Source organism: Cervus canadensis, chromosome 4 (assembly GCF_019320065.1).
Source record: "Cervus canadensis isolate Bull #8, Minnesota chromosome 4, ASM1932006v1, whole genome shotgun sequence".
Taxonomy (NCBI): domain Eukaryota; kingdom Metazoa; phylum Chordata; class Mammalia; order Artiodactyla; family Cervidae; genus Cervus; species Cervus canadensis.
Window position 1 is genome coordinate 10,527,272 of NC_057389.1, and position 26,560 is coordinate 10,553,831.

Sequence of the window (26,560 nt, forward strand, 5' to 3'; positions counted from 1 at the left end):
AGTACATAAATAGAGAAAACCAGAATACTTAAAGTAACCAAGTACTAAAGATGTATTTTTAAAGAAGTTCTCTGCAATAAAAAGGATAATTATTAGACTTATTAGAAGGGCATGGTGTGTTACAAAACAAATTGTTTGGAGTCTCAATAAAAAGTCAACACCTTGGCATAACCTATTGTGTTTTTAGAACATCAAATTGCTTACATAATAAAACAAAATTTTTTCACTTATAAAATAAAAGATATCAATTTGAGTTTCAGAGTTCTCAGTAAACACATTCAATTATTGAAACATCTGCAAACTCACTCAAGGAAAGAAAGACAAAGCAAGAATATTATTTCATATTTGGCTTATCTTTTACACAAAATTGCTATGACAACAGTCCTGAATCTATGTAAACAGAGAAAATATTTTTGCTAATCCCTAATCAAGAAGACTAGATAAGATGAATTTCAGCAAGCCAGGAGATGATGGGACAACTTTCAGAAAATGTAAAGAAAATATTCTAGTCCTTTTCTGAAGTAATTCTAAGAAAGATAGAAAAATCTGGCAAAGATAGGCACCATTGGAATCACTATACAAATGTTTAAAGCTCCATTTCCATTCTACACATGGAGTCACTGAAGCAATATGAGTAAAATATCTTGTTCTTAAAGCAAAGAAGCAGGAATTCCAAGCCAGGAAGTACGGGTCCAGAACCTGTCATCTCATCAGGTTTGCTTTAAATGCTCTAGTTTTCATGGGTAGAGTGTAGGGCCTGAAAGATTCCTTTCCTGTTTTACTGCGTAGACATCAGCGTATCCTAGTTATAAAGTTCCCTTAGTTCTTCTTTGGTTGCCAAGTTACCTTCCATTTTAGTAGGATCTTAGATACATGTTCTTTAATGACTCTTTTACCTTATTGCATGACTCCATTCAGTTTCCTTTTCAAGGTTCTAATAACTTCCATTTTAGATTTCTGAGCATATAAATGAAAAAGGACCAGATTCAAGTGAGACGTTCCCCATGGATGGAGTAAAACGACTTAGAGTAAGGGGACTAGAAAGAGGGAGAGTAGTTACCTCCGAGTTCATTAACGGCTGGTGTCCACTGGGCCTTCTAAACTTTGTTAGGATTTTGGCCTCCACTCTGAGAGAAGTGGGCTTCCCAGGTTGTAAAGAATCTAGTGGTAAAGAATCTGCCTGCCAGTGCCAGAGATGTGAGAGATGCAGGTTCCATTTCTGGGTGGAGAATATCCCCTGGGGCAGGAAATGGCAACCCACTCCAGTATTCCTGCCTGAAAAATTCTGTGGACAGAAGAGCCTGGCGGGCTACAGTCCATGGGGCTGCAGAGAGTCAGACATGACTGAGCACAACACAGCTGAGAGAAGCCAGCAGCTATCAGAGAGCTGTCAGCAGAGATGTGAGATGATCCGACTAGTATTTTACCAAGATCACTCAGGGCTCTTTCGTGAAAATAGTTTCAGGAAGGCAAACGTGGAAGTAAGAAGAACATTTGGAATGCTACCACAGTAAATCATTTGAAGGGTGAGGCTGGCTTGATAGAGAAGTCGCATTAGAATTGTTAGTATTTCTTAATACTTTCTGAGGATATAGTTATATTTGATCACATGTTTACAAATAACTTTCAATTTGTTGACCACTTTATTTTATAATAGCTGATTAGAATGTTTTCTTCAAAACTAAATTTCACGTCTATAAAATTTTTCAGTGTTTTTGTATTAGAAGAGCATTTATAACTTTCAGTTTTAAAATGTTTACAGAAATTTATCCTAGCACATTTTCTTAGATACTACTTTTAGTCATTCTTACACTCAATACCAGATTGGACATACCTTAACTAGATTTTTCCACATGACCTTATTTTATTTTTATTTATTTATTTTTAATTGGAGGATGATTACTTTATAGTGTTGTGTTGGTGTCTGTCATAAAACAATGCAAACCAGTCATAACTCTGTGTGTGTGTGTGTATATATGTGTGTGTGTGTATACGTGTGTGTATACGTTGTGTGTACATGTGTGTGTATACATGTTTGTGTATGTGTGTACATGTGTGTGTGTATACGTGTGTGTGTGTGTGTATCCTGGGCTCCCAGCCCCGCCCTCCAGCCCACCCCTCCTGGTCGTCACAGAATACCAGGCAGGGCTCCCTGTGTTGTAGAGCAGCTTCCTCCCGGCTATCTGTCTCACATATGTTTACACATGTTTACACATGTTCACATACGGTAGTGCATATATGTCAGTGCTGCTTTTTCAGCTCATCCCTTACCCTGTTTTGTCCACAAGTCTGCTCTCTATGCCTGCATCTCTATTCCTACCCTGCAAGTAAGTGTATCAGTACTATTTTTCTAGATTCCATATAAATGCATTAATATACGATACAGGTTTTTCTGACTTACTTCACTCTGTGTAACAGGTTCATCTAGGTTCATCGACATCAGTTCAGTTGACTCATATCTGTTCCTTCTATGGTTGAGTAATATTCCGTTGTGTATGTGTACCACAATTTCTTTATCTGTTCATCTGTTGATAGACATCTAGGTTGCTTCCATATCCTGGCTATTGTAAATAGTGCTGCAATGAATATCAGGGTACGTGTGTTTTTGAATTACAGTTTTCTCAGGGTTTATGTCCAGTAGTGGGTTTCCTGGGTCGTACGGTAGTTTTACTCCCAGTTTTTTTAAGGAATCTCCATAGTATTATTGGTATGTGCTAACACCTTGGTTAATACCATCAACATGAGAGTAAAATAGTGTATCTATCACAGAACCCACCATTAAAGATAAAGATAAAACATACTTTCCAGATGCTCCAAGTGGCTGATGGTTAATAGAATCATGTGTTAATAATTGAAAACAAAATACCTGTGTATATTCCCTGGAGAAGGAAGTGACAACACACTCCAGTATTCTTGCCTTGGAAATCCCATGGACAAAGGAGCCTGGTGGGCTCCAGATCCCTGGGGTCCCAAGAGTCAAACGCAACTTAGCCGCTGAACAACAAAATGTATAGTTTATACTTCTTTTAGCTTATCTGATTCTTTATATTTAAAAGAGGTCTTTTGTAGACATATAGTTGAGCCTACTTTGCAATACTTCAACAAAAAGACTTCAGAACAAGGAAAATTATCAGGCATTAAAAGGATATTTCATAGTAAAAACATATAGAACTGAAAGGAGAAATAGAGAAATCTGTTATTCTTATTGGAGCAATGTAACCACTCTTTTAGGCTTCCTTGTTTCAATATATAGTTGTTGTTGCTGTTTAGTTGCTGTGTGTGTGTGAGTGTGTGTGTGTGTGTAGTTTGAGTTACTTTCCAGAAGCAATTCTGTTAAACAGGCTGTATGTAAAAACTTAACAGTTTTTCTCACCAAGTTTTAAGAATACTATTAACTAATGTATGCATCCACCAGTATATTTGTTAATTACTATTTAGAAACTATTTAAATCATTTTGATGAAAAACCCAAGACAGGTGATAAAATTTATGTGCTTATAATTTACTCTATTTTGACCTCTCAATTTTTGAATCTCTGTTTCAACATTCTACTGATATACTTTATCATTATAGTAATGGCAAACAACCTAAAGTGAATGAATAAATGTGAATGAATAAATGAATGAATGAAATCAGAGATGTCTGTGCCCTTCCACTACAATATGAACATTTGGTTATAGCCTAATCTTTAAGACTTACAGTAGTAACTGCCTGTATATGTGAATAGCTTTTAAACAATGAAGCTATTTTATATAATTTTTATCACCCTAATAAGGTTTATGTTTGTTTGTTTGTTTTAATTAACTGATGTCCATACTCTTCAGTTTTCCTTAGATTTTACCTCTCTTCCTTTTTCTATTCCAGGATCCCACTCAAGATAGCACATTGCAGTACATTGCCATGTGTCACTTTCTCTTCTAAGTTGTGACAATTTTTCACATTTTACTTGTTTTGGATGATCTTGGTAGCTTAAGGTACACTGGCCAGATATTTTATAGAATGTCTCTCAGTTGGAATTTGCTTGATGTCTTCTTCATGATTAAACTATGTTTATGGTTTTGGGAAGAAGAACACAGAGGCCAGGCCTCATTCTCATTACATCCTGTCAAGGGTAAACACTATCAATATAACTTACCACTGATGATGTTGACTTTGATTATCTGACTCAGGTAGTATTGTTAGGTTTCTCCACTGTAACGTGACTCTCCAGTCCCCCATTACACACTTTACTCTTTGGATGAAAGTCTCTTTGCACAGCCCACACTTAAAAGGATAGAGAATTATGCTCTACCTCCTTGAATATGAAGTATTATGCAAATTTATTCTTGTACACAAGGAAATAGGTCTGTTCGCTGCCATTATTGATTTCAGTTCAGTTCAGTCACTCAGTCATGTCTGACTCTTTGTGAAACCATGGACTGCAACATGCCAGGCTTCCCTGTTCATCACCAACTCCCGTAGCTTGCTCAAATGCATGTCCATTGAGTCAGTGATGCCATACAACCATCTCATCCTCTGTGGTCCCCTTTTCCTCCTGTCTTCAATCTTTCCCAGCATCAGGGTCTTTACCAAGGAGTCATTTCTTTGCATCAGGTGGCCAGAGTATTGGAGCTTTAGCTTCAGCATCAGTCCTTCCAATGAATATTCAGGACTAATTTCCTTTAGGATAGACTTGTTTGATCTCCTTGCTGTCCAAGGGACTCTCAAGAGTCTTCTCCAGCACCACAGTTCCCCAGCAATCAATTTTTATCAAAATGAATTCACACTACTTAAGATTTTTATTAAGTATAATTTCCTATTGATATGAATGCTTTTTGATGGAATATACTCAGAAAGCAGAAAAACTCATATTGATTCATAGTTTCTAAACTTGATTACTGAGAACGGTATGCAAATTATCTCAATCAAGCATGCTAAGTTGCCCAGTAGTGTCTGACTCTTTGCACCCCCAAGGACTGTAGCCCACCAGGCTCTTCTGTCCTTGGAATTTTCCAGTCAAGAATACTGGAGTGGCTTGCCATTTTCTTTTCCAGGGGATCTTCCAGACTCAAGGATTGAATCCTCATTTCTTACATCTCCTGTAGTGGCAGGCAGGTTCTTTACCAATGGTGCCACCTGGGAAGCTGAAATTATCTCAAAGAGCCATGTATATTAAAATTTTTCTGATCTACTTTATCACTGGACCATTTGTCAACAAAATCAGAGCTGCTTCAGTTGAATTTGCTAACACCACTTGGGAGCTCATTGTTAGTCATGTTAGATTTCAAATTCAGAATTTTAACTATTTTTCTCAAGGTTTTCAATTCTCTATGACTCAAGAAAAAGTCATTTTTTCTGTTTTCTGTCACTGACTATTTACACTGAATGATTCCTCAGGGCTTTCTTGATAGTATATTGATAAAGGCTATTTTTTCTTTAATCACCTTTTAATATGAATTCTGAGCATAATGTCCAGATGGGTTTTACTGCAATTTCTCAGGAATCTCCTCTTCCACTTTGAAAGCTTTTGATTTGATGTTGGCCATTTTTATTCCTTTAATTTTCTAACAGTAATTATGAGGTTTAAGTTTTATCTCTGTGATCCCTTCCAGCAGCTATTTCAAGATTGACCTTCTTTGACTTCTTTATGCTTATGAGACCTTTGAAGTCCTTTTCTTTCTAATTCTTTCTGAATATCATTGAACTTTTGTGTTAAAAGTGAATTGCTTATTGTGATAGTCACCTTGATTTCTCCTTTGAACTTTCAAAGCTCTGTTTTTCCAATGTTTTCATTAATAACTTGAATTTATATGATTTTTTGTCACTGCTATGATTTAACTGATGCAAACATATTAAATATTGGTTATTTGCACAGTACAAAAGATTATTTTTCCTACTACATTATTGTCTTCATCAGCATCATAAATCTGTATTGGTCATATTTGATTTATTTCTTTGACAATAGTGTAGCGTGTGATATTATATACAACTGTACCTCCAAAAAATGGAAAGGAAATATGTTAACCAGAATATATATTTTATATCATACTTTACTTGAGTATATTGATAATTGGAAAAATTCATTTTATATATGCATTGTAATATATAAAATATTTTAGAATTCAACATTTTGTATAGAGGAATGCACTTTTTTTAACTTTGCTTCCCAGATACACCCTATTGTCTGCAAAGAATTAGTTACACTATTTGTTCTAAATTGTCTTTTCTTCCTGATATAGTAATGGATATATTTTATATTGTACTTTGTGGGTTCAAAATATATAAAATAGTGAGAAAAAGTAAACACAATTAACTAGCTCATATAATTGCAAATATTTTTGATATGAAATAGTAACAATAATATAAATTCTAGATTGCTTAGAATAACACTTTGCAAATTTTGGAAATTAAATGCATACTTTTGTTTACCCTTATTGTATTATCTTTTACATATCTGTTACATAAATTTTAATATTTTCCTATTGTCCTCCTCTCCATATATCTATTTTAGTAACTAAAGCAACAAAACTAAAGCAACTATTTTAGTAACTAAAGCTACCTCATACACAGCTGTCCTAGTTATGATCAAGGAAAGCTAAAGTCCATGGAGCTTTACTGCTGTAGCTCAGTTGATAAAGAATCTGCCTGCAATGCAGGAGACCTGGGTTCTATTCCTGGGTCAGGAAGATCACCTGGAAAAAGGAAAGGCTCCCCACTCTAGTATTATTGCCTGGAGAATCCCATGGACGAGGAGCCTGGTGGGCTACGGTCCATGGGGTTGCAAGAGTTGGACACAACTTAGTGACTAAACCACCACCAAAGTCCATGGAATACTGTTGTTATTTCAAGGGGTGAAGGAATGTTATGCCATTTTGAGTGAGTGAAGTTACTCAGTCGTGTCCAACTCTTTGCAACCCCATGGACTGTAGCCTACCAGGTTCCTCCATCCATGGGATTTCCCAGGCAAGAATACTGGAATGGGCTGCCATTTCTTTCTTCAGTTATGCCATTTTAATGATATAGAAACTTTAAACACATCTTTAAAGGCAAAAAATGTAATTTTATTTTTGCTTATATATCATGTTTAAAGGAAGCAAGTTGCTATCTAAGCGTGTATTTCCAAGATGCCTTAAGAAATCCCTTTAATGCTAATGATGGCTAATGGTCACATGAGTGCCAAGGACAGCATTAAAAAGTGATTCAATGATAGAATCATTTTACTTCTGAATTGTATGTACAACAAACATGAAATACTATTTACTGAAATATACCTTATACCAGAGAAAACAATGCATTATATTTTCCCAAGGATGAGATTGAAATAATTTACAGATAACTTACTAAAGTCATGAAATTAATGAGTGGCACAATAGAAATTTAAATCCATATATTCTCTCAATGAATATACACATTTAATGATAAATATTATCTTTCTCATTTATTACCTCTACATTCTTGGTATGCCAACTCTTCCTTACATATTTTCCTTCATTTGTTGCCTTTAAGAAATGTCAGATTCAAGGTCATTGTATACATTTTATAGGTGAAACAATTGGGCCTCAAAGAAGTTGGTAACTTCAGAGTAGGGATTTCCCTGCCCAGGCTAAATATTAAGTCATATGACTAAATAACCTTGAAGGTGCTAAAAGATTAAGATTTAGCAAGTGTATAGTGACCTGAACATAATGAAACTCTCCTTGGAAGGGGGATAAGCAAAGCAACTACATATTACGAAACTATGAGAGATGCCTTATAGCACTTAGACACTTACTTAGAAAAGTATCTGAAATCATCTTGCTTGATTCCAGTTGTGTAGTAGCATGAGTAACCAGCCACCTTCCAACAAAAAGAAATGTATTGTAATTGAGTAATTAACTGAAAGACATTGGATAAAGTTAGGGTCAAATGATTTATGCAATATGTCATAATAGATTGCCATTATCACTTTAACAGTTAATGCTTTTCAGATGTTTATTTAGTTTGTTTGCTTATTTGTTTATTTCTTTTTTAGATGTTCCTTTATTTGTCCAGTTTATTTATTTATTTTCTGAATTAGCAGTGGATGGGGAAGTTTTGCCTTATGTTAAGGCAGATATGGTCTGGAAAAAATGAATAAAGCTTTCTCTTGGTTTTTTCATGGGCTTCCCTGGTGGCTTAGATGGTAAAGTGAGTCTAAGATGGGTAAAGATGGATTTGCAATGTGGGAGACCCGGGTTTGATCCCTGGGTCAGGAAGATGCCCTGGAGAAGGAAATGGCAACCCACTCCAGTACTCTTGCCTGGAAAATTTCCATGGACCGAGGAGCCTGGTAGGCTACAGTCCTTGGGGTTTGCAAGGAGTCAGACATGACTGAGCAACTTCACTTTTCTTGGTTTTCATGATTAAATGGCTCATAAATCAGGCAAGCAAAATCTATAACATGTACCTCCATTATTCTATATAACTGACTAATCCTACAGTCTTTCATCGTCCTCTTTCTTAATATGTGCTGTCCACTCAGCTGCTTAGTCATGTCCATTGCTGCAAAACAGAATGGATTTGGATGTGACAGTTGGACTATAAAGAAAGCTGAGCACAGAAAAATTGATGCTTTTGAACTGTGGTGTTGGAGAAGACTCTTGAGAGCCCCTTAGACTGCAAGGAGATCCAACCAGTCCATCCTAAAGGAGATCAGTCCTCAGTGCTCATTGGAAGGACTGATGCTGAAGCTGAAACTCCAATACTTTGGCCACCTCATGCGAAGAGCTGACTCATTTGAAAAGACCCTGATGCTGGGAGGGATTGAGGACAGGAGGAAAAGGGGATGACAGAGGATGAGGTGGTTGGATGGCATCACCAACTCAGTGGACATGAGGTTGGGTAAACTCCAGGAGTTGGTGATGGACAGGGAGGCCTGGGATGCTGCGGTTCATAGGGTTGCAAAGAGTTGGACACGACTGAGTGACTGAACTGAACTGAACTGAACTGAAGACAATAATTTCTTCATGCTGTTCTCTTACATACACATACATGCAACATCAATACAACCTCATATTTTGACAGGAAAGGTTGTACTATTTAGTTTAGTATTCAGGATAACTTTGAACTTGTTTCTCAAAATTTCCTGAATTTCCTGTCTCCTAATTGCCAATCATTGCAGTCAATAGGATTTTTTTAATATGCAAATCCACTTTCACCTCTTAGACTTGCTTCCAGTGGGATTCCATTGCTCTTCACTTATATGTATCTTACTTATTTCTTAGGCTTCTAAGAAGCCCCACTCACACCCTTCACAGCTCTCTCCCTTCTCCCTCTGCTATTGTCTGTAACTTGAATTTCACATAGAGATATTTAGTTATAATTGTATGGGTTCATGTATGTTCCTTTAGAAGGAACAGTCACTTTATTTTGTGGTCTTACTGGTTTCTGTTATCTCATACATCTTTAATTGATTTCCTGGTTGTCGTGTCTGAATACAAACCTATATTAATATAAGAAAGTTCATCTTGAATTACTGTTTGTGGGAAAATGTTGCCAGGTGCTCTGAATGCCTAAACTCTTCTGGGATTTCCCATATTTCCTGATATCAATGGTACTTAAAGGAATCAAATGTCAGCATTCAAATCATCATGACAGTTGTTAGTCATGACTCTAATATGGTCAATAACTAAAAACTAACATAAAAATTATGCTACCTTGTAAGCACTTCTGTTATATGAGTTACATGTGAGAGTTTCAAGCAATTTATTAAAACTGTTCATGAGAGAACTCATTAGAATTATAAAGTGAATAAGAATTTCACCATACAGCATAAATATATATTTATACTACTAAAGGCATCCTTTTATTTATCACTATATATTTTTAAATAAATAACTATGGCTAGAAAGAATTTATGTATGTACCCACTCCCATGGACTTATCTAGGCATGAATCAGACAGGGCAAATAATGAACATGGTTGGCTTTTTTTCCATTACTCTGAATGAGAAGCCAGGTGAGAAATTCAGAGTTTTTTATTTAATTGAGTCTCAGTGAGCTTAAATGTCTACATGAAAAATGTCAAGAATGGTAAAGGGAAACTTTGAATGGCTTTTTGATATGCACACATTTTTTTTTTCCTAGCCACATGAGTAAAGGTTATCTGACCTTAGCTTTTCTAGACAAGTCTCCCTCTAACACCTATTCTCATCCGTCCCTTTATCGGTGTTCCCCTTTGGGGATTCTTTCTAAGTTTCTTCACAGAAGCGCTTTCGTGATGCCACACGGTTGCTTCTTTGAACTGTGTGAAAAGCAGTAATCATACAATATTCATGGAGATCCTAACAACGAGAGCTGTGCTGGAAATAAGGGGTAAAGTTCCACAGATGAAATATGTCTATTTTATACCCATTTGGTGCCAGGTTCCTGATGATTACCTATAAATGGTTTTCTTTGTCACTGTCCTGATGCTCAACATACCTGTTTTCAAAAAGCAGAAATTTAACAGTGAGTGTACTGTGCAATGGTCTGACCTCCTCATTTTAGAATGGACAGTGTATGACTAATAAATAACTTCCACCCTGCTGCTTAAACACAAAAGGGTTTTGTGTTTCAAGGGTACCAGCATTTAATTAGGAGCCATCTATTGTGAGTGTTCTCCAGTTACCTGAATCTTATTGCTGCTACCGTTCAAAAGAAAATGGCTTCTAAAATGTTAGAACATTTATTTGGGTCACAATTAAATGTTTAGGAGCAATAATTCAGAGGGTAAGTGGTGGTTTAGGTTATATAGGATCATATTTTTCACGCCTAAAATTTGAAGAATTTAGTCACTTGAAATTGAGGCTTTTATTTTGAAATGCTTAACAAGAAAAAGGAAGTTTTTTGGTACTGTTTCTGGTGGTGGGTGGCTTAGTTGCCAAGTCGTGTCTGACTCTTTTGACCACATGGACTGTAGCCTGCCACGCTCCTCTGTCCATGGGATTCTCCAGGCAAGAATCCTGGAGTGGGTTGCCATTTCCTTCTCCAGGGGATCTTCCTGACCCAAGAATCGAACCCAGGTCTCCTGCATTGCAGACACATTCTTTACCAACTGAGCCACCAGGGAAGCCTGGTAGTGTTTTTAGGCATTATTTTTTCTGCTGATTTGAGACAAGCCATTCTGTGGACTAAAATGTTATTTTTAATAGGCAAAAAGTTGAATTTTGACATTTTATCAAAGCAACAATAGAGACTTTTCAATGAATAAAGACAGTGATTTTAATTGAAAGAAAAGTCCTAATTTTTGTGCTATTGGAGCAATAAAGAAATATAAAAGAAATCTCAGTAGTAAAATCACTCTTATTTATTTGACTGTTAGGATCCATTGAGTTACATAGAATGAACCCTTTACAAATTGTTCTTTGTAATGAGAAAGGTAATTTGGAAATATAAATCACTTGTTTTAAGGTAAATTACCACTTTAATTCTCCAGGGACATTTTATTCACCATTAATGTCTGTACCTTTGACTTTCTTCTATGATTTCTAAAATGTTTGTAACCTAACTGAAAGTGGACTCCCTCAAACAGTAATGAATTTGTTTAGAGCTACATATTATGACATGTGCTGTTTACCTGATGATTCAGTCAATATAATCTTTTTTTTTTTTTTTGGTGTTTTTTTTTTTCATTTATTTTTATTAGTTGGAGCCTAATTACTTTACAATATAATCTTAATGGATGTATAAAGCAGAGTCCATGCTGTCCAAACATCTGTGTGTGAAAATGAATAGGCCAAGTATATTGTATTAATTAAGCAGGGGGCCTGGATCTCAGTTGTGCATTGGAAATTCCTGACTCTTGAGTTGAGGCAAGTTAGTTAATTTCTCAGAGATTTGTATTGCATTTATTACCTGGTTGTGGTAAATAATTAAGTAAGATTATGACTGGGAAATTGTAAGCAAAATATAAAGTGACTAATAACTGTTTTTATTATTATTATTTTCTGTAGGTACCTGGTTAAGAAAACCAAGTGCTGCAGCACTTCCTATCTGAGGACATGGGATTAGTAGGGAGTTGTTTCCATTTCAGTTATTTCCATTATTAATTCCATAAGGGAAGGGGTCCTCAGTCTTGCTCACTGTGGTATTCACAAGGAACATGTGCTCAACAAATATTTCTCAAATGAATGAATAAAAAGTTAATAAATTAAAAATATACTTTCAAAACACTATACATTAAATGTAGACAATGAAATGTACATTAAATGCAGGACAATGTTGAGTCTTTTAAAACACTGAGATAAAATTGGAGGCTTTTGCCTGAGCATAATTATTCACAATTAAGAAAAATATGTATTGGCCTATAGAATAAGAGGACTTCTCTTGTGGCTCAGTTGGTAAAGAATCCACCTGCAATGCAGGAGACCTGGGTTCGATTCCTGGGTTGGGAAGATCCTCTGGAGGAGGGAAAGGCTATCCACTCCAGTATTGTGGCCTGGAGAATCCCATGGACTGTATAGTATATGGGGTCGCAAAGAGTCTGACACGACTGAGTGACTTTCACTGGGCTTCCCTGGTGGCGCAGAGGGTAAAGCATCTGCCTGCAGTGCAGGAGACCTGGGTTTGATCCCTGGGTTGGGAAGATCCCCCTGGAGAAGGAAATGGCAACCCACTCTGGCACTTTGCCTGGAAAATCCCATGGATGTAGAAGCCTGTAAGCTACAGTCTATGGTAGGCTACAGTCTATGGGGTTGCCAAGAGTCGGACACGACTGAATGACTTCACTTTCACTTTCATTGAATGAAAAACACAGGAGTAACTTCTGAGGCGTATTTGTTTTATAATGTGACATAGAAGTAGAGACCAGAAAGATGCAGACTTCCTACCTCAAGTTCCTGTACCTTTCACAGTGCAACTAATTAACCTCCAGCAGTAGGTTTAATCCCTTACTAGGCTATGAGACCAGGTTTGTTCCTAGGCCAATGCCATCCAAGCAGCCTTAAGTTACCTTGTAAACTTGAAATCACTACCAGTTTGACCATAGCACCTAGTTTTCCCCAGAATTCCCAATTCTTTAAGGGGGATACTGGAGGGATAATAATTAAGACAACAAGAAGTTCGTTTGAGGGGCTTTATCTTGATACTGGGATCCCATTTCATTTTCCCCCTTTCGAAAATTTTTGGTCCTAACTGTTTCTCCCAGAAGGCTGGTTTACAACTAACTTTGGATTTGTAATCTAGAATATCTTTCTCATGATAAGGAAGTGAACATTGTTCCTACAACATGATATCTTTGATAGAATTCATTAGAGTTTTTGGTCTTGTTCTTACAATTTGGGGCTTCCCAGGTGGCTCAGTGGCAAAGAATCTGCTTGTCATTTCAAGAGATGTGGTTTGATCCCAGGGTCAGGAAGATTCCCTGGAGAAGGAAATGGCAACTCACTCCAATATTCTTGCCTGTGAAATATTATGGACAAAGGAACATGGTGGGTTACAGTCCATGGGGTCACAAAGAGTTGGACAAAACTTAGCAACTAAATAATAACCTGTAATCTACAATAAATTAATTAGAAAAATATTTTAATGGGTTTAAAAATGAAGATATATAGGTGTTAGAGATGGTCAAGAAAGACTCTATAATTTGACAACTAATCTCACAGGAGAGCTGAAGTAACTACAGTGTCAAATATGATGTTAGGGACTAGCATTCAATAATTTGAAGGAAGACATTCACTCTTAAAAGTAGAAAAAAGCAGAAACCCCACATTCCTCTGAAAGTATCAAATGTGACTTACATATATTTTCACATAAATGATAGCCATGTCTAACCTGCTGTGTCTAAAGTGTTCTATAGAAGTTCCAGTTCCAGCTCAGTCGCTCAGTCATATCTGACTCTTTGCGACCCCGTGAACCACAGCACACCAGGCCTCCCTGTCCATCACCAACTCCCAGAGTTTACCCAAACCCATGTCCATCGAGTTGGTGATGCCATCCAACCATCTCATCCTCTGTTGTCCCCCTTCTCCTCCTGCCCTCAATCTTTCCCAGCATCAGGTTCTTTTCAAATGAGTCAGCTATTCACATCAGGTGGCCAAAGTGTTGGAGTTTCAGCTTCAACATCAGTCCTTCCAATGAACTGGGGAGGGTCAAATGTAGACCATCCTACCTTTGAGGGGAGGCGTACCCATTGCTGCAGAGCTTTCCTTTGAAAGAAGGGGAACTTCGCTCTGTCTACCAGGGCAATGTAGTATAGAAATGAGCATTTTTCGTCCTTCCAATCCTCTCACTTTCTCCTCTCTGTAAGGGAAGCCATATTTTTTTTTTTCAGAGGAGAAGCTATGATGTTAGGATGAGAACCAGACACCCATTGGGCCATGTTAATCAATGAAAAGTTTCCTCTCCACCCCCCCCCCCACACACACACAAAGGAAAACAATACACAAAACAAGAACCTTCTCTGAAAATCTCTGTTCTTCCAGGAAGGACTGAATTATCTATTAAGCACAGTAGTTGCATTGTCTAGGGTATACAGTACTTCTAGGAGCCCGCAAAAAAACTGTCTTCACTTCTTTTAAAATTGGAAGAAAATAATAAATTTTAAGCTGAAGGAAATATTTTAACACACAGTACAGTACATTTCCTGGAGTAGGAAATGGCAACCTGCTGTAGTATTCTTGCTTGGAAAATTCCATGGACAGAACAGCCTGGTGGGCTATAGTTTATGATTCTGCACAAGAGTTGGACATGACTGAGCACATGAACACATAGTATATTTACATTTATATTGATGCAGTCAAATGTTGCCATAAAGGCAATCTGTCTAGGCCTCACAGAAGTTATAAGGCAGCTCTGATTCCAGGTTTGTGAAGCAGGCAGAGATTTTTCCAGATGACCAGGTGAGTAATTCCTAACCCCACAAATCTAACACCAGGTTAGATTCAGGAGTAAGCAGTAGAAAATTTCACTTTGGCCTCAAATCTTAGCCATTGGGGCTTTCCCAGTGGCTCAGAAGTAAAAAATCCACCTGCAATGCAGGGGATGCAGAAGATATCCCTGGGTTGTGGTGGGTTCAATCCCTGGGTCGGGAAGATCCCGGGGTGGGGGTCGGGGGGAGGGCATGGCAACCCACTCCAGTTTTCTTACTGGGAAAATATCATGAACAGAGGAACCTGGTGGGCTACATTTCATAGGATTGCAAAGAGTCAGACACAACTAAATTGACTGAGCACCTGACCCTTACTTCTAAGACTGTATAATAATGTTAAGTATAATAATGTGGACTCTTGAGAGTCCCTTGGAAAGCAAGGAGATCAAACCAGTCAGTCTTAAAGGAAGTCAACCCTGAATATTCTTTGAGAGAATGATGCTGAAGCTGAAGCTCTAATACTTTGGCTTCCTGTTGTGAAGAACTGACTCATTGAAAAAGACCTTTGATGCTGGGAAAGATGGAAGGCAGAAGAAGAGGGCAATGGAGGATGAGATGGTTGGATGGCATCACCAATTCAATGGACATGAATTTGGGCATACTCCGGGAGATGGTGAGAGGCAGGGAAGCCTTGCATGCTGCAGTCCATGGGGTCCTGAAGAGTTGAACACAACTTGGTGACTGAACAACAACAACAAATAATAATAATAATAATAAAAATAATGTGACATTATGGTGTCTTCAGTTCTGGCCAGATCAAAGATTTACATTCAATGTGAATGGATTCTAGACCTACTTCTACTTTCTTCTAGAAACCAGGATACTAAATCCATGGACTAAATCCATGACAAAATGTCCCTCTCTCTTCCCTACATCACCCCTCACATATATGTGCAAACATAATATGGGATTGGAATAGAGACACAAAACTGAGAAGCAGCCAGCTGAAGACCAAAGTCTGCTGGTTAACCAAGAGACAAATATTTTTCTTAAAATAGAAAATAGCAGGTGTTCAATAGGGTAATAAAGAGAAGCAGTGTCCTCTTAAAAATTCACCTGATTCAAAAATAAAACAATTAAGAATGTGAAACCTGATTGCACACAAGATTTTTAAATAATGTTATGCTTCATATGACCCAGCAATCCCACTTCTGGGCATACACACTGAGGAAACCAGATCTGAAAGAGACACGTGCACCCCAATGTTCATCGCAGCACTGTTTATAATAGCCAGGACATGGAAGCAACCTAGATGCCCATCAGCAGATGAATGGATAAGGAAGCTGTGGTACATATACACCATGGAATATTACTCAGCCATTAAAAAGAATTCATTTGAACCAGTCCTAATGAGATGGATGAAGCTGGAGCCCATTATACAGAGTGAAGTAAGCCAGAAAGATAAAGAACATTACAGCATACTAACACATATATATGGAATTTAGAAAGGTGATAACGATAACCCTATATGCAAAACAGAAAAAGAGACACAGAAATACAGAACAGACTTTTGAACTCTGTGGGAGAATGTGAGGGTGGGATATTTCAAAAGAACAGCATGTATACTATCTATGGTGAAACAGATCACCAGCCCAGGTGGGATGCATGAGACAAGTGCGCCGGCCTGGTGCACTGGGAAGACCCAGAGGAATCGGGTGGAGAGGGAGGTGGGAGGGGGGATCGGGATTGGGAATACATGTAAATCCATGGCTGATTCATATCAATGTATGACAAAACCCACTGGAAAAAAAAATAATAATAATAAAAAAAATTTAAAAAAAAAATAAATAATTACCCTGCAAAAAATAACATTCTTGCATAGATTCATGTGTAACAATAACTTAGTACTTAAAGTAAAGGCAAGGAAGACATGGTCTAGATGGCACAAGAAGAGAAATCTAGACCAGAGGGACTGTACCCTTAACCATATCTGGCTAAGGGCCTAGAAATGTCAAGTTAGGAATGCAAAAACCATTTAGAAATTAGTGTGAAAAGGTTAGAAATTAATGTGAATACTTCCCTGGACCAGTGGTTAAGACTCAGCTTCCACTATAGGAGGCACAGATTTGATGCTTCATCAGTGAAGTAAGATCCCAGATGCCTCAGGCCACAGCCAGAAAGCAAACAAAAAAACCACTAAAGAATACCTAAAGCCTGTGATATAACTACTATGCCTATTTTACCACTATATTAATAGAAGACTCAATAATTTTATGATAATCATTGTTTTTATCTTTGTGAAGCCTAAAATTAATAATATGACAACCTGAAGTTTGAGTAACAAAATTTTGCCAATCACAAAGAAAATAAAAAGAAAACAAAAATCTCACTCTAGCAGTCTTCCAAGAATAATTTAAATGAGAAAAAAATGCATCTCTTTTTTATTTGTTCCTTCAGTTCCTGATTAGGAAATGTATCATGCAAACTATTATAAATGACAGAAACACACACATACACACACCGGTTTCATGTAGATTTTAGTCAGAGCATATATCTATGCATAGGAGCAGTTGGCCTTTGGCCTTTGGAGTCAGTAACTCATTCTTGGATTGTATTGTAATTAACTACTGTTGCCCTTCTAAAGTAACAAAACAGAATAAACATTCAACAAAAACTTGGTAAATAGTTGAATATTGAATAACTTCCATTGTCTAATATGGTCATTGGAAAGATTAGTTTGTTACTACCTGACAGTTTTGCCAAAAAAAAACACAAATATCTTGCCTGTGTAACTAGACTTTTTTTTCCAGGTACAATTCTGACAGTAATACATAGCGTATTAACCTGTAAACTACCATCTTTTTGAAATCCAGAGCAATTCTTATAGTTTGTCAGTAATCACCACTTAGATTTTCTAAGTAAATGATATTATCTTCAAATGATGACACATTTTAAAACTACTTTTTAAAATTCCATGTCTCTGAAATATGAGTGCAACTCTAGAGGTACCTTCACATTGATAATGTGGAAAAATGATAGATTTTTGTGACAAATGTTAAGCAAGGGAAAGTAGCGTGTTTCGAGCAAGGAACCAACTTTTTAGTACGGTGTGTCCAGTTTGGAGGGGGGAGTCAGATATGCATGATTGCGGGTCTGATGTCTTTTTATTCATCTTGACATGTTGTTTCTACCATTTGTAGTTTTATATTCTTCTTTTGAAGTATTCTTATTTGTGAACTTTTAAGTTTCATGAATAAACTAGGAGTTTGAGTGTAGAGTCTGTTTTGCTTTCTCGTGCATTCCCAGAAACCTTGATGAGATCAACTTTAATATTGTGGATGTTAAAAGTACTGGATAAATGTAATTGAGTGCAATTGAGTTGAAATTTAAATGGTTGAGTAGAGGATATGAAGCAGTGTATCATATTAGCTAAGGCCAGACCATTTTCTTAAATTAGGTTCATTTCCAAAGCTCTCTCATTATTGTCTTTTCCTGAAGGGCCCTTTGCAAGAGGTGAAGAGGGGCTAGTGAACCCTTACCAGTCAAAAGACAAGCTTCAGCATCAGGCAGGATAAGCTACTTATTCACCTGAGCAAGCTTTGTGAACTGACAGTAGTCAACCTCTCAGCAATTCTGTAGATTAGAAATACCTCTTTCTGCTAACACAAAAGGAGACTCAGGCCACCAGAGCTCCTGGCACAAGCATTCCTATAATTATGAACTTCCTTATTCTGGAAGCTTTTTCAGTTAAGCCTGTGATTTCACATACTTGTTTATTTTCAAATTCATTTGGTCGCAAAGCCTCACTATATGTGGTGGCTCCAGCAGTGCCTGGCAGGGAATTTAGGGATTGGGAATAATGAGATATTTTCCATGCATGAAGGAGAAAACAGTGTGTGTTCAGTTCCAGCAACTATGCATGCCATACTCCATATTCACATTCTGATCAGGCCGACGAATCTGCAGAGCAGTGCATTGGGTTGTGCTCTTTTCAGTCTGACAAACAGCAATTTGGTGCAGCTGGAACTTCTTATTAAGCTGTGGAGTGTTCGGGAGTTCAGGGCTAATAGAATTCTCCCAAATGATTGGCTGAAGCATTTGTGTTAGCTTAATTGTACATTTGCCCTTTGACTAAAATTAGGGATTAAGTTTCCTCCCTGGGACCTTCATCTTAAGTTAGTAAGAAGTTAGACTGCACATTCTAATTAGATCTTTTCTATTTTATACTGCCATGGGGTTTTTACCTTGACAACAGCACAGAGTTCCATTATGTTCTCTTTTAGAAATGAGTTTCCCTTTCCTACTTTATTTAAGGGTGTGTCTGTCATATTAACAGTAGCTCACTGGCTGGGACTGTACAGTGGCTAGGAGGGTGTCTAGCAGTTGAGTTGTGGGCATCCTGCCTAGCACCTTTCACATTCCCTTATTCATTATGCCAGCTTTAATGCAGCATGGCTGTGTTCTAACAAAGACAACGCTCTGAGGATCTCAGTGATGGTCAGGCAGCTCATCAATGGTGTGGCTGTATGCTTGATCCAGCCTTGTGTAATATTTCACACTTCTCAGCATCACCTGAAAACATCTTTAATTGTAGTATTTGTTATTGTTTTTTTCAAATGCCATTCTTGAACATAAATATCTGTTGCCATAGAATCTAAGAATATATGGTACAACAACATTAGAGGAATCTAACTAAAACATCTAAAAAAAAAAAAAAATGGTCATGGCATTCAAAACCACAGAATATCATGTTCCTCTATAATATATACTTTTCACTGTGAACAATAGAGTCCTGACTACTGAGGATTATTTGCGGAAACAGTACTCCTTTCCTCTTTTGTTACTCTGTTTATTTATTTTTGCTGTTGTTGTTTTTCTGGATCCTTGGTAACCTGTTCCCAGAAGAAAAATGATAAAAGCCTTATTCTGCATTGAGTTATGATCTGCATGTTTACTAGCTCTTAGAGTCCTTCAGCTGATCCTTTCCGGTACTTCAGGACTGAGTGGTGAGTCACCTGTACGTGTAACCAAGAAAACGATGCAATCTTTTGGAGCTAGCCAAGGTTTTCCGAATAATGATTAGGTAAAATAAGGGGAATCATTGCCTTTTGAAGAAAAGGTATTTTTAATTTCCAAATTGTAAAATGTGGAGATGAGAAAACTAAGCTCTAAGAGTTTTTCTGAAGCAGACATTAATGAACCTGTAATAATTTCTCTCCTTAAAGTGAGAATATCACACTAGGCTTTACTTCTCCTAGGAAATAGAAAGGAAACCGGCTGCAATCATAGACGAAAAAGAAAGATTTTGCTTCATTATTAATTAAATCGAACAGCTTTTAACATCTTTTAAACTTGGCATTTTTAAAATGCATGGATGTAGCCTATGTCTCATTTACTTTCCAGAGGTTTACTATGGCAATTTCTCCTCTGTGGGAAGCAATGTGAAATGCATCAATGCTGCTAAAGCCTCTAAGCCTGTTCCCAAATGTAGAGCTTATCTTACAACCAGGCTATGGAACCATTTGCCTTTTGTATTATAATAATCTATATAGAAAATTTTATCTCTCTGAGTTTTAATAACTTGAGTTTATGACTGATATTTGAGACTCTAAAATAGATGCATTTTATGGCCTTCAGAAAGTTATTATATAGCAAGATGAATAGCAAAATCAAACACTTGTCATACATTAAAATCAAACATGGTTGAAAGTACTTTAAATAATCAGTACTCATCAGAACAAAAGTTAGGGAGCAGTTGAAATTAAAAGTGCATTCCTTTGAATTGTTATTTGTGATTTTAGGGTAAGTCTTTCCTGACTCCCCCATCCCCTTTTATATTACAGGAACTTGCAGTATATTGCTAATACATTAATGGAGTTCTCAAGAATTTCCAGTTGGTAAAATATTCATGCAGTACCACCTAGAACTGCAATCCTCTCATGTACAGTTTTGTGAAATGCTTTCCAATCTGTTCAAGAAACTACCATAGCATGTTGACTCTGACTTACAGAATAAAATAAAAATAACCCAATATCTTCAATACCTTCAGTAATATGAAGTTTTGGCATCAGTATTTTTCCTTTTCAACTGTCAAATGAATATGAAACCTTATCCAATCTTTGCTAAATAACTACAGTTTCAAATCAAAGTAATTATGATAAGAAAAATGGCATTTAAGACATTGTATTTTACTTCAAGTGTATTTATAATTACTCAAATAGTGTGCACACACAATTTCCTATTTAAAAAAGTCAGACCTTCTTAATAAAATGGAAGCTTTTTTGAGTCCTCTTGCAATCATATTCTCCTCCTTAGAGATAACCACTAATAGAGCCTACATTTTACATGTCCTGACTTTAGTGTATTAATTTAAAAGCACATGTATATCTTTCTTCTTCTTCTTTTTTTTTTTTAAGAGTAGCTCAGTATAGAAATCAGGCAGTGTAAGTCTTCCTGGCTTACTTTCCTTTTTCAAAGTTGCTCTGACTATTTAATTTTAATTTCATTTCCATGTGAGTTTTTAAATGAGATAAAAATTTTCAACTGCCTGCTGGTGAGAATTGAAATTACATTTAATTTATAGATCAATTTGGGAATAACAATAGTCTTCCAATCACTAAACACAATATAACTGTCCTATTATTTTTTTTTTAATTTCTTTGTGCATTGTTTTGCAGTTTTCAGTGTACAGGACATTCTTATAATTTGTCAGCTTTATATTTAATTATGTTGGATTTTGATCTTATTGTTAATGATGCTGACTGGATTACTCCCCTTAACAATTCTGATAGCAAATATCTGTTGGTAACGAATTCTTTCAGTTTTTGTACATTTGGTAAGTTTTTATTTTGCCTTAAATTTCAAAACACATTTTTGTTGAGTATAGAGTGAGCTAGTTGACCTATTTTTGCCTTCACTACTTTAGATATATTTGCTTCATTGTTCATGACAACAAACCGCTGCTGTTGTCATTATTGTGTGTGTGTGTGTGTGCACAGTCACTCAGTCATGTCTGACTTTTCAACCCCACAGACTATAGCCCACCAGGCTCCTCTGTCCATGGGATTTTTAGGTAAGAATACTGGAATGGGTTGCTATTTCCTCCTCCAGGGAATCTTCTGGACTCGGATCAAACTTGGGTCTCTTGTGTCTCCTGCATTGGCAGACAGATTGTTTACCATTGCGCCATCTGAGAAGCCACCTATCGTTGCTGTAGATGCAATTAAATTTGTTATCACTTGTTTTAGGAAATGTACATTGATGTGATTACTTACATTTCCTGTTCTTGAGATTCCTTGAACTTCCTAGAATTCTGAATTTCTAGTTTTTATCAAAATTAAAAAAAAAAAAACCCAAAAACCAGCCATTATTTATTTAACAAAACCTATTCTTGTCTGAAATCCACATATAAATTTCACATATGAAGTTATTCCACAGTTCACTGATGCTTTTTATCTTCCAATATGTTTTCTTTGCAATTCATGTTGGGTAGTTTCAATATTTATGCATAAAAGTTCACCAATCTTTTTTTTCTTTTCTACTAGGAATATAAGATGGTGGAGTAGGACCTGCACTCAACTTCTGCGAGAACTACAAAATTACAGTTCGTTGCTGAACAACCTTCACCAGGAGAATGTGGATCCCACCAAAAAGAGATATGCCACGCCCAAGGACAAAGGAGAAACCCCAGCAAGATGGTAGGAGGGGTGAAATTGCATTTAGAATCAAAACCCATACCTGCCAGAGGTGCTCAGAAGGCTCAAACAAAACCTTGTGGGTACCAAGAGACCCTACAGGCTGAGTCAGACATGCCTTTGAGTATTTGAGTGTCTCCTGTGGAGGTATGGGTCAGCAGTGGCCTGTTGCAGGGGCAGGGTTCTGGTGCAGCAGACCTGGGTATGGCATAAGCACTCTTGGAAGAGGTCGCCATTAACCCACCATAGACTTGCCAGAACTTACACACGACTGGGGAAACAGACTCTTGGAGGCCACAAACAAAACATTTTGCATACCAGGACCTACGAGAAAGAAGCAGTGACCCTAAAAGAGACTAACCCAGACTTGCCTGTGAGGGTCCAGGAGTCTCCAGTGTAAGCTTGGGTCGGCAGTGGCCTGTTGCAGGGTCAGGGGCATCAAGTGCAGCAATGTGCACTGGACCTTTTGAGGGAGGTCACCATTATCTTCATTACCTCCACCAGAGTTTGGCCTCAAGTCAAGCAAAAGGGAGGGAACACAGCCCAGCCCATCAACCGAAAATTGGATTAAAGATTTACTGAGCATGGCTCTGCCCATCAGAACAGACCCAGTTTCCTACTAAGTCAGTCTCACCCATCAGGAGATTGCATAAGCCTCTTATGCTTATCCAGCAGAGGGCAGACAGAATGAAAACCACAATCACAATAAACTAATCAAACTGATCACATGGACCGCAGCCTTGTCTAGCTAAATGAAACTGTCAGTTCAGTTCAGTTGCTCAGTCGTGTCTGACTCTTTGCGACCCCATGAATCGCAGCATGCCAGGCCTCCCTGTCCAATACAAATTCCCGGAGTTTACTCAAACTCATGCCCATTGAGTCGGTGATGCCATCCAGCCATCTCATCCTCTGTCGTCTCCTTCTCCTCCTGCCCCCAACCCCTCCCAGCATCAGGGTCTTTTCCAACAAGTCAACCTCTTCAGCATGAGCTTGCCCAAAGATTGAGTTTCAGCTTCAGCTCAGTCCTTCCAATGAACACCGGATTATGCTCCTTCAGGCATAGACTGGTTGGATCTCCTTGCAGTCGAAGGGACTCTCAATCAAGAGTCTTCTCCAATACCATAGTTCAAAAGCATCAATTTTTCAGCGCTCAGCTTTCTTCACAGTCCAACTCTCACAGCCATACATGACCACTGGAAAAACCATAGCCTTGACCAGATGGACCTTTGTTGGCAAAGTAATGTCTCTGCTTTTTAATATGCTATCTAGGTTGGTCATAACTTTCCTTCCAAGGAGTAAGCATCTTTTAAATTTCATGGCTGCAGTCACCATCTGCAGTGGCTGTGCTTTGCTGGAAGAGCCGTGAGGACATACCCCACATTCAAGGTAAGAGAAACCCAAGTAAGATGGTAGTGTGTTGCGAGAGGCATCAGAGGCAGACACACTAAAACATAATCACAGAAACTTAGCCAATCTGATCACATGGACCACAGTCTTGTTCTAACTCAATGAAACTAAGCCATGCTGTGTGGGGCTACCCAAGACGGTCAGGTCATGGTGGAGAGGTCTGACAGAATGTGGTCCACTGGAGAAGGGAATGGCAAACCACTTCAGTATTCTTGCCTTGAGAACCCCATGAACAGTATGAGAAGGCAAAATGATAGGATACTGAAAGAGAAACTCCCCAGGTCGGTAGGTGCCCAATATGCGACTGGAGATCAGTGGAGAAATAACTCCAGAAAGAATGAAGGGATGGAGCCAAAGCAAAACCAATACCCAGTTGTGGATGGGAGTGGTGATAGAAGCAAGGTCTGATGCTGTAAAGAGCAATATTGCATAGGAAACTGGAATGTAAGGTCCAAGAATCAAGGCAAATTGGGAAGTGGTCAAACAGGAAATGGCAAGAGTGAATGTCGACATTCTAGGGAATCAGTTGAACTTAAAATGGACTGGATATGGGTGAATTTACTCAGATGACCATTGATATTACAACTTGTGGGCAGCGAATCCCTTAGAAGAAATGGATAGTCATTCATGTCAACAAATAGGTCTGAAATGCAGTACTTGAATGCCAATCTCAAAAAATGACAGGATGATCTCTGTTTGTTTCCAAGGGCAAACCATTCAATATCACAGTAATCCAAGGGCCTACTGCGCCAACAGTAATTGTGAAGAGCTGAAGTGTTGAACGGTTTCTATGAAGAACGAACAAGACCTTTTAGAACTAACACCCAAAAAGATGTCCTTTTCATTATAGGGGACTGGATGCAAAAAGTAGGAAGTCAAGAAACACCCGGAGTAGTGGGCAAATTTGGCCTTGAAGTACAGAATGAAGCAGGGCAAAGGCTAATAGAATTTTGCCAAGAGAACGCACCGGTCATAGCAAACACCCTCTTCAAACAACACAAGAGAGGACTCTACACACAGACATCACCAGATGGTCAACGCCAAAATCAGATTGATTATATTCTTTGCAGCCAAAATGGAGAAGCTCTATTTCAGTCAGAAAAAAAACAAGGACTGGGATTGACTTGTGACTCAGATCATGAATCCTTTATTGCCAAATTCAGGGACTTCCACTGAAGAAAGTAGGGATAACCACTAGACCATTCAGGTATGACATAAATCAAATCCCTAATGACTATACAGTGGAAGTGAGAAATAGATTTAAGGGATTAGCTCTGATAGACAGAGAGTCTGATGAACTATGGATGGAGGTTTGTGACATTGTACAGGAGACAGGGATCAAGACCATCCCCATGGAAAAGAAATGCAAAAAGGCAAAATGGTTGTCTGAGGAGGCCTTACAAATAGCTGTGAAAAGAAGAGAAGTGAAAAGCAAAGGAGAAAAGGAAAGATATTCCCATTTGAATGCAGAGTTCCAAAGAATAGCCAGGAGAGATAAGAAAGCCTTCCTCAGCGATCAATGCAAAGAAGTAGAGGAAAACAACAGAATGGGAAAGACTAGAGATCTCTTCAAGAAAATTAGAGATACCAAGGGAACATTTCATGCAAAAATGGGCTCAATAAAGGACAGAAATGGTATGGACCTAACAGAAGCAGAAGATATTAAGAAGAGGTAGCAAGAATACACAGAATATACAAAAAAGTTCTCCATGTCCCAGATAATCATGATGGTGTGATCACTGATCTAGAGCCAGACATTCTGGAATGTGAAGTCAAGGGACCTTAGGAAGCATCACTACGGAAAAAAGCTAGTGATGGTGACAGAACTCCAGCTGAGCTATTCCAAATTCTAAAAGATGGTGCTGTGAAAGTGCTGCACTCAATATGCTGGCAAATTTGGACAACTCAGCAGTGGTGACAGGACTGGAAAAGGTCAGTTTTCATTCCAATCCAGGAGAAAGGCAATGCCAAAGAATGTTCAAACTACTGCACGATTGCACTTATCTCATACACTAGCAAAGTAATGCTCAAAATTCTCCAAGCCAGGCTTCAACAGTACATGAACCAAGAACTTCCAGATGTTCCAACTGGATTTAGAAAAAAGCAGAGGAACCAGAGATAAAACTACCAACATCCATTGGATCATAGAAAAAGCAAGAGAGTTCCAGTAGAATGTCTACTTCTACTTTATTGATTATGCCAAAATCTTTGACTGTGTGAATCACAACAAACTGTGGAAAATTCTTAAAGGGATGGGAATACCACACCACCTGACCTTCCTCCTGAGAAATCTGTATCCTGGTAAGGAAGCAACAGTTAGAGCTGGACATGGAACAACAGACTGGTTGGAAATCAGGAAAGGAGTACTTCAAGGCTGTATATTGTTACCCTGCTTATTTAACTTATATTCAGAGTACATCATGAGAAATGCCAGGCTGGATGAAGCACAAGCTGGAATCAAGATTGCCGAGAGAAATATCAGTAACCTCGGATATGCAGATGACACCACCCTTACAGCAGAAAGCAAAGAAGAACTAAAGAGCCTCTTGATGAAAGTGAAAGAGGAGAGTGAAAAAGTTGGCTAAAACTCAACATTCAGAAAACTGAGCTCATGGCATCTGGTTCCATCACTTCATGTCAAATAGATGGGGAAACAATGGAAACAGTGAAGACTTT

The 26,560-nt window shown here is 37.9% G+C and overlaps 1 long non-coding RNA gene across 1 annotated transcript in view; it reads left to right on the top strand.

Moving 5' to 3' along the window:
* The window catches only part of LOC122441031, a 71,709-nt gene extending 49,136 nt beyond the window's left edge, over positions 1-22,573 (top strand). Inside the window, exon 3 of the long non-coding RNA XR_006269177.1 lies at positions 22,328-22,573. This is a non-coding gene — a long non-coding RNA (uncharacterized LOC122441031). The remainder of the gene's footprint in view (positions 1-22,327) is intronic.
* The last annotated feature ends 3,987 nt before the right edge of the window (positions 22,574-26,560 follow it).